Source organism: Callithrix jacchus, chromosome 10, assembly GCF_049354715.1.
Source record: "Callithrix jacchus isolate 240 chromosome 10, calJac240_pri, whole genome shotgun sequence".
In the NCBI taxonomy this organism is placed as follows: Eukaryota; Metazoa; Chordata; class Mammalia; order Primates; family Cebidae; genus Callithrix; species Callithrix jacchus.
Genome location: NC_133511.1, coordinates 63,290,152 through 63,300,184, shown reverse-complemented (window position 1 = coordinate 63,300,184; position 10,033 = coordinate 63,290,152).

Sequence of the window (10,033 nt, the reverse complement as noted above, 5' to 3'; positions counted from 1 at the left end):
AGGCACTGCCTGGCAAGGCTGCTGGTGGTAGATCCGGCCGCAGATAGTGAAGGAAAACATTGAGAACAGTTTCCCTGCCTTGGCTTTGCCGAGCCCATCATCTGGAATGTTTCTAGTTCTAATCACAAGTGGAACAGTTTCAGTGCAGCTTATAGGTTCTTGTTAGTGATGAACTTGGGTGGAGGTGGTGACACAGCTTATTCTCTCCTCCTTGGCTCTTAGTGCATCCAGAATCCTGAACTGCCAGGGACCTGGCCACTCCCACCTGGAGCCCTGCCTTGGCTGAGCTGGTCACTGCTGCGTGTCCCGGGCTGCCAGCCTGCCTGTCATCTGCAGTGCACAGGTATGCATGTGTGTGCATATGTATACGCACCACACATATCATGCCCACCTCACACTGCACACGTACCATGCCCACCTCACACACCCCACACACATACCCCATACACACCACACACAACACACATATCATACCCACCTCACACACCACACACTATACAATACCTTGTCCACCTCACACACCCCACTTAACCCATATACACCACACATACATCACACATATACCATGCCCAACTCACACCATACATATATCAAAACCACCTCACACACATACCCCTTACCACACACAACACACATACACCCACCCCACACACCACATACCACATATACACCATGCCCACCTCACACTCCACACATTCAACCCGTATACACCACACACATATTATATCCACCTGACACACACCATACATATATCATACCCACCTCGCACACATATCCCATACACACCATGTATATATCATAACCACCTCACATCCACCACTTATATACCATGCCCACCTCATACACACCAGGCACTTAACACGTATGCACCACACACACACACACACACACCACACACATACTTCATACACACCACACACATACTTCATACATACCATGTACTCTTCACACATACTACACACCACATATAGAATAAACTATACCAATAATTTTGCTAACCTATGAATTCTGCTTTCTTTTCTTGTCTTCTTTCCTTCTTTGTAAATAAGGAAGCTTCTTACTTTGATACCAGTAATTTTTAAGGAATCTGTGTAGTTGGGATGTATTTGAGTGACTCTAACATACTTTAGTTCTACTTTTATATTTGACCCAAAGAAACACCAATAGATCTGAAGTATTTCCCTGTGTTTGAGAAACTTGAAGTCAGTGAGACAAAATATAAAGAATATAAAGAGTATTGAGACAGTAGTAATTGTAGAGGATGTGGCTGGTAGGGACTCAAGGAACATCGAGCAAGGAATGCTGAACTCTTTATATCCAGTATAAAGAATATCCCATATATATCCAGTATAAAGAATATAAAGGAGAGGAAAGATTATAAAGGAAACATTGGGTAGTTTGGCTAAAGCATAATTTGATAATTAATTTTCGTGGTTTTCAAAAATTTGAATTGCAATAAAAAATTTTCGATATGCTGTTTCAGTTTCCACTAGTAGATAAATACATGTATGGAGAAACTTCCTAAAAATGATATATTCGAGTACCTTTAAGAAGAGTGTATGGGGTTCACTGTAGTCTATTTGCTACCAAATAGCTTTTCATCTCTCTAAGAGGGTAACACACTGGGATCTTGTGCATTCTGTCCTTATGATGGATTACAGGTAGCTCACCTGACTTTTTGACTAGTGTCAGACCAAGCTCATGATAAACTTTTCTGGCTGTATGGTCATTTGCTAATCCATGATCAGAAGCTCTGTCTCTGCCAGAGCCCAGTGGCATGCCTGTAGTTGTGTTTTGAAAGGTGTTGAATTGCAGATCCAGATGGCATAGCCTTGTTACGGAGTCCAAGGAGGCCCATGTTGTCATTTTCCCTTTGGGGTCTGCCACAAACCTCACAAGTATCTTTTCCTGTAATACATCTCTAGCATGTCTGGTATTCCGGGTCCTACAGCCCAAGCAGCAGGGCGTCTTGTGTAGACTAGGTGTGTTATAGAGAGCTCTCCTACAATGGGTCCCATGTAAAGCTGGCAGCTTTGCATAGCACTTGACGCATGTATACCTGTATGCCATGTATACGAATGGTGCCTATTAGAAGTTGTTTTCTTCTTTGAAGCTCGAGGTGTGAAACATTTCTTTTTACTTGAAAGGAGGTGTTCTGGCAAACATGAACCAATCTCCAAAAGATTATAATGTAGCCAGCCCTAAGTCATTGGAGGCTTTATCTCTTACATGTTTCTAAGGCCGCCATAACCCTTGCTGCTTCCTACTGCCCTGGTCCAATAAGCATAAAGTCAAAGATATAATGGAAGTATCATCTTTAGGGTGTCCAGATGGCTCAAAACTCACTGGCCTATAAAACAGAGATGAAGACTGAAATGGAACCCTAGGCCATGTATATGATCTTTTCCTAAAGGGAAATTTTAAGCACAAAATTTAGGATGGTGTTGATTCTCAGATGGGGAAAGGAAAATATATAACTGGAAAACACATAGCTTCAGGTGCACTGTGTTCTTCTGTTCCTCTAAGCTAGTTCTGAGAATATGACTGCTCATTACATTATTCTTAAACCTTGCAGTATGCGCGAAATATTTTATGGAAATTTTTTAAAGTATTAAAAAATTAATTTTAAAAAGGTGAAAGGTGAGAGGTAGGAGGTAGCCAGAGAGATGTCCAAGTTGAGGGAAGGAACTCTCTTTATGATGAAAGAAAGAACCACATTATGTGGTACACTGGGAGGACACAGAAAATAAAAGATGCTGGAAGGGACTTCATCAAGATTAGGAGCAGTAGATGGGTCACATATGAATCAAGAAAAAGGACAGATGTGAATATAGCTGATTTTGTCCATGCGAAGGACAGGAGATTGAGAAATGGAGGTTCATGCCTAATGGCTTCATGTTTCTGAGTGAGGACCAGGTCATCTTCTGGCAGTCAGACAGTAGCAATTGGAGAGAGCATGGCTGGTTGGGGACACAGGGAAGTTCATGCAAGGAATGCAGAACTCAGCCAGGAGCCATGCTGAGTTCCTGAAATCATGGCCATGGTGAGCTCCTCCAGCAGCATTCAGAAGCCTATGGTGATAATGGTAGAGAAAATCAATGATTAGGTAAATCCAAGATTGGGGAGTTTCAGGGAAGATGTGGTGGACAGACCAGGAAGTAAGGATATTGATAATACAAGCACCTTAGTGTTTGGGAGGAAGCTGGAAAGGAGAGGAAAGGAAATCAGGAAGATATAATGTATTGAGATGATAAGGGAAGAAAAACAGGTAAAAGGTGGAAGGCAAAATTGAGCAGTGTGAGAAAGCACAAGGCCTGGCCCATTGGGCCATAAGGTGGCACCATTAGCCCAGTGTGGCAGCAAACTGTTGCTGGCTGGTGGGCACAATGAGGGCAGAACCCTGCTGCTGTGTCCCCAAAGTCTAGCCTACCATCTGCTACCATGGACAAAGCCAGGGATCTAAAAGAGTATAGATAATCCTATTCAGTGACTGGTGTATACAAGATAAAATAAGAGATGGAGCAATCTGGTGAAAGAAGATTCAGGCAGTAACCATGACAAAGGACAAAGTAGAGTGTGGTGTGAGAAAGCAATGTGCTTGAGCTGCAGATGTGAAGCAACTTTGGACAGGTCTTCCAGACATTGAACTGATTACCAGAGAAACGGTCAAGCATCTCACTGCAAAGGCTACCACACAGAACGTACACAACTATTCTAGACTGCACTTGTGTGGTGCTCTTGCTAAGCAGAATCAATTTGCCTGAAGATTTTGTACAGACAACTGTATAGTTTTATTTTGAGACAGTCTTGCTCTGTCGCCCACTCTGGTGTGCAGTGGTGTAATTTCGGCTCACTGCAACCTCCATCTCCCAGGTTTTAGTGATTCTTCTGCTTCAGCCTGCCAAGTGGCTGGGATTATACATGTGCACCACCACGCCCAGCTACCTTTTGTATTTTCAGTAGAGATGGGGTTTCATCATGTTTGCCAGGCTTGTCTCAAATTCCTGACCTAAGTGCTTTGTCCACCTCAGCCTCCCGAAGTGTTGGGATTACAGGCATGAGCCACCATGCCCAGCCCGGACAACTGTATTTTTAAATGTTCATTCCAGAGTTTTGTTAAGAGCACCTTTGTCAAGGTGATAGTGAGTGTGTAAAAATGTTCTAGTCATTGTGATAGGTACAGAATCCTCTTGATACATCCAAATACACATGAATATATAGAATCTGAGACTTACTTGTGAACTATATTGTTACTGTCCCTATTTAGTCTTGTCATGTACACAAAGCAAGCCTGAACAGTCAGCCTTTCAATTCAAAAGAAATCAAACCCACAGGCAATATAATTTAGCTAATTATGCAACATAAGTCCCTTCCCCCTTGCTTCAATTCTTCTAAACATCTTGAAAGTAGTTGTTCCCTTGCTAATTTACTGACCTACCCAGAGTTACATATAGAGCTTATTTTGTTTCCAGGAAACATTTATGAAGCACCTTCTATGTGCAAAGCTCTGTGCCGGGGGCTGTGGAAGAAAATGATTATCAGCTAACATGCTTCTGCCTCAAGGAGCACAAGGGTCTTAAAAAAATGAGATGTGCACAAAGAGCTATAACACGTCAGAGTGCAATAAGGGCTCTAAGAATGCTGTCAAATTCCTCCTCCAAACTTCAAAGATAATGCTCTGTCGAATTAATATAGCAGTCATATGTTGGTGGTGGCATTACAAATGATGTGTACTTTTTTGGAAGAACTAATTTGGCAACATGTATTAAAGGAAGTAGAAGTGTTTTATGTTCCAACAGTCTCCTCTCAGCCCAGCCTGAGGGGCCAAGTCCTGCTGGAATGGGTCCTGGAAGGATCCAGGCAAAAAACCAAGTCAGAGGCCCTGTGAGAAATACCATCACAGGGTCAAAACCACAGAAAGGTATGATAAAGTCCGTGAAGTGAGATGTCAGTGGAGGAATCGCATGATGGCACTCACTGTAAACTCTTTTGACATCAGTAAGTGTTTGTGAAAAGTTTCAGAGTAAATCATATGAGGAAAAAAATAATATCCCAATATAATCTTTGTAATATTAGTATTGAAAAAGAAAAATTGGTAAGACTCCCTGGGAGTCAATTAGAAACCCAGAGAGCAGCAGTGGCCTTTTCAAAACCAGAAGTAGGGCAGCCAGGCAAGCATTGACCAGCAGCCGGCACCCTGAACCTGCTCCTCCTGAAATCTGCGATAGCCTGACATGCCAGATTCATTTCCATGGGCCAGGATACAATGGGAGAGACATCTTGTTGTTATACTTCTCCACTCAACTTTAAGGAACTAGTAAAAATATATAAAAAGGCGTTTTCAAACTGTTTCATTTCAAAAATGATAACTACTGCACATTATACTGTGTCAAAAGAAATGCAGGAGCCAGCATGGTGTGTGCACTATGTACTTAACCATGCAAAAGAACATTAGAAGAATGATTGCAAAAGAAAAGACTGCGTGATGGTATTGTGGGTAATTTCTCTATACCTTATTTTCTAAGTTTTGTTATGTCAATAACATTACAATGAATATCAAGAAATGGAAAAAAATTACTGCTTTCCCTGAAGATACAAACATGTTTTATTGGAGCACAAGAGAATTCATTATTTTCATGTAAGGCAGGTAAGCCTGATGAATAAGTACAAGCAAGTTGTGGGACTTTTCAAACAATCTAAACCTGTGCAGAGATTGGATAAACCCACCTTGGGGTACACCTGCTGTCCCTCATGACAGCCCTGGCCTGTGAGCCAACACAGCCAATGGGAGCAACAACCGTTTGGCCAAAAACGGGGCCAGTTTCCACACTGGGGAGTGAGAAGGCTCCATGAAAGGGCATTTGATCTGCACCATGAAGGAAGAGCAGAATTTCAGGAGTCATTAGAAGTCTAAAATGGAAAGTGCAGTCTCTCTTTTTTTTTTAATTGCATTTTAGGTTTTGGGGTACATGTGAAGAACATGCAAGATGGTTGCATAGGTACACACATGGCAGTGAGATTTGCTGCCTTCCTCCCCATCACCTATATCCGGCATTTCTCCCCATGCTGTCTCTCCCCAACTCCCTACCCCCTACTGTCCCTCCCCATTTCCCCTCAACAGACCCCAGTGTGTGATGCTACCCTCCCTGTGTCCATGTGTTCTCATTGTTCAACACCCACCTATGAGTGAGAACATGCGGTATTTCATTTTCTGTTCTTGTGTCAGTTTGCTGAGAATGATGCTCTCCAGGTTCATCCATGTCCCTACAAAGGACACGAACTCATTGTTTTCGATGGCTGCATGATATTCCATGGTGTATATGTGCCACATTTTCCCTGTCCAGTTTATCATCGATGGGCATTTGGGTTGGTTCCAGGTCTTTGCTGTTGTGAACAGTGCTGCAATGAACATTCGTGTGCACATGTCCTTATAGTAGAATGATTTGTAATCCTTTGAATATATGCCCGGTAATAGGATTGCTGGGTCAAATGGAATTTCTATTTCTAGGTCCTTGAGGAATCGCCACACTGTCTTCCACAATGGTTGAACTTATTTATATTCCCACCAACAGTGTTAAAGTATTCCTATTTCTCCACATCCTCTCCAGCATCTGTTGTCTCCAGAATTTTTTTTTTTTTTGAGACGGAGTGTCGCTCTTGTTACCCAGGCTGGAGTGCAGTGGCGTGATCTCGGCTCACCACAACCTCCACTTCCTGGGTTCAAGCAATTATCCTGCCTCAGCCTCCTGAGTAGCTGGGATTACAGGCACACGCCACCATGCCCAGCTAATTTTTTTGTATTTTTAGTAGAGACGGGGTTTCATCCTGTTGACCAGGATGGTCTCGATCTCTTGACCTCGTGATCCCCCTGCCTCGGCCTCCCAAAGTGCTGGGATTACAGGTGTGAGCCACCGCGCCCAGCCCGGTCTCCAGATTTTTTAATGATCACCATTCTAACTGGCGTGAGATGGTATCTCAATGTAGTTTTGATTTGCATTTCTCTGATGACCAGTGCTGATGAGCATTTTTTCATGTTTGTTGGCCTTATGTATGTCTTTTGTAAAGTGTCTGTTCATATCCTTTGCCCACTTTTGAATGGGCTTGTTTGTATTTTTCCTGTAAATCTGTTTTAGTTCTTTGTAAATTCTGGATATCAGCCCTCTGTCAGATGCGTAGACTGCAAACATTTTTCCCCATTCTGTTGGTTGCCGATTCACTCTAATGACTGTTTCTTTTGCCGTGCAGAAGCTGTGGCGTTTAATTAGGTCCCATTTGTCTATTTTGGCTTTTGTTGCCAATGCTTTTGGTGTTTTGGTCATGAAGTCCTTGCCTACGCCTATGTCCTGAATGGTTTTGCCTAGATTTTCTTCTAGGGGGAAAGTGCTGTCTCTCTATCAGGCAATAACTTTGACTAGTGCAGAGGTAGAATATATCCTTTCCGTTTGCATGGAGATCTGTAGTGAGATATGGGCCAGTAAGACAGGAGGCAGATGAAGCCAGGTCAATTTCCTCTGGTGGGGGAGGGGACACCTGTGAGTGACATATGTCAAGGTGGTCCCATGTGTTAATACTTGTCAAATTTTCTAGAAGTGCCACTCTACTCTTAAGACCTTGCAGTGGCTTCTGTCCTGGCGACTGGATCTCCAGCTCTTGTTTCAGAGGGAAGGTAGCCTGCCTCCCTTGATATGACCTTCCATGGTTATTATTTCCAAATAAATGTCAAACATTCCCTAAGTACAGAATCTTCAAAATATTTACAGCCAGTGGGTATTTATACTGAAGTATTTTAATCTCCTTAAATGAGCATAGCAAATTAAAAACAAACCAGGATAGCTACATATTTGAATGGGGCAGGGGAGAACAGAAGATTCATTAAAGACAGACCTGGCGCGGGGGCTCAAGCCTGTAATCCCAGCACTTTGGGAGGCCGAGGTGGGTGGATCATGAGGTCAAGAGATCGAGACCATCCTGGTCAACATGGTGAAACCTCGTTTCTACTAAAAATACAAAAAATTAGCTGGGCAAGGTGGCGCACACCTGTAACCCCAGCTACTCAGGAGGCTGAGGCAGGAGAATTGCTTGAACCCAGGAGGCGGAGGTTGCGGTGAGCCAAGATCGCGCCATTGCACTCCAGCCTGGGTAACAAGAGTGAAACTCTGTCTCAAAAAAAGACAGACCTCTAAGTGTTAGCAGTGAACAAATACAGCAACACATTTTTAAAAGGTGAAATTACACATGCTTTCTCTGAACAAAATTGTCTTGATTTGAAAAAAAAATTCTCGTTTTGATACTAGAGGGAAAGAAATTCTGTGATCAATTAGAGGGGACCTGAAAGTGTGACAGTTCTTTTTCCACATCTCTCTCTGTCTCACTCATATAGAGACCTTACATAATGGAAACCAGGAGATTTGGTCTTTCATGGAAATCAGTCATTCCTTTTTCCTAATTTTCCTCCATTCCTTCCCTGTCTCCTGTCCTTGCCCTTAGCTTGCTCCCTTCCACCTTTGTTCGATGTAAAATATGTTGAGTACTTGTTCTTATCTTCATTGCCTTGCAATCTGGGCAGAGAGGCCAACAGGTCAACATATTACTACAGTATGCAGTTAAGTGCAACAGTAATGGAGTGTTAATAACAAGTTATGAGGGCAACCAAACAGGGCTGTGAGGAGTGGGGCGGGTATTCTGGAAAAGCCTCCAAGGGATGGTACCTGACCTGAGAGAGGAAGGGCGAGTGTAAGTGGAGCAGGGCTAGTTGCTGGGACAGGCTTCCCAGAACCTCTTTGAGTTTCTTTACAGATATTTCTAGCCCAGGCCACCCGCATGCCACCTATGGCTAAGGTTTTTGCTTTCTGAACCAAGTATCTTCCACCTTTCTTCAACATGCTCTTCCTGTACTTTCACAAACAAATTCAAACCTAAGACTGTCATTCCAGAATAGCGCTGGGAATTAACCACCAAGTTTGCCTTACCAATTTTCCCTCATTCATATTGACTGTCTGCATTACATCACAAAAAAGCCTGGAGAGCAATTAGCCTTTACAATGGAAGCGATGCCATTTTTATGTTTCCCTCCAACCAGGATCTCTAGAGAAAGTTCAGGTTTGCCAAGATGTCTGGAAAAGAGCACCCAGTATGAGCCAAATTTTGACTGTTGGCTTCAGAAAATTATGGACAACTTCTGCTCAATTACCTAGCAAAAACCCCAAATATAATGCCCATTTTGAAACCATAAAATGTCCTGTAACACCAAAATGCATGCCAAACCTGTTTTCAATAAAAGGATAAAGCTTAGCTGTTTGTCAAAGAAGTTCTTTGAAGCTGCAAGAAAATTTTGCTTATTTTACAAATTTCTACACTTGGTGATAATTTGACTTGTAAAGTCATTTCTCAGTGGATTTCACCTAATGGAAATAGAAATGCTTTGATGACTGAGTCCTTTGATTGGCCAAAGAGGAGAATTGATGTAATTACAAACCCATCTGTTCTTTGATGTTAGCTGTTATAACAAGAGAAGTCACTGCCTTAGAGTTTCAAAATACTATAATTTTATTGAGGGTTATTCCTTGCAACATTCAAAGATAAGTTCTTTCCATATTTTACTTAATCCTAATAGCAATTTATAAGATGCATAATACTGTTTTACGGATTAGGAAACATATTTAGCTAAATTAAGTAACTTGCTCAGGGTGAAAACCAGGGCTTGATGAAGCTGAGATTGAAACCTAGATGTGTCTGACTTCACAGCCTCCACTGCTGAGATATATTTTGTCTTCTCACTAGAAGCTGTAAGAGCAACATCTGATGATCTGTGAAAGAAATCATTAAAGGGTGAAGGCAAAATCAAAGGCTATAGAAAATCCAACAGAAACACATAAAACCTAGTTCATCTGTATTTCTGGCATATATCCTACTTTTGAACAATCTGTCATTTGTTTGTTGCAATTAACTCGGAGTTGCAGCCTGCCATGCTGTTTCCTAAAATAAACAGGTACAAGGTTGAGAATGTTTGCACTGGAATTATATATTCACATTC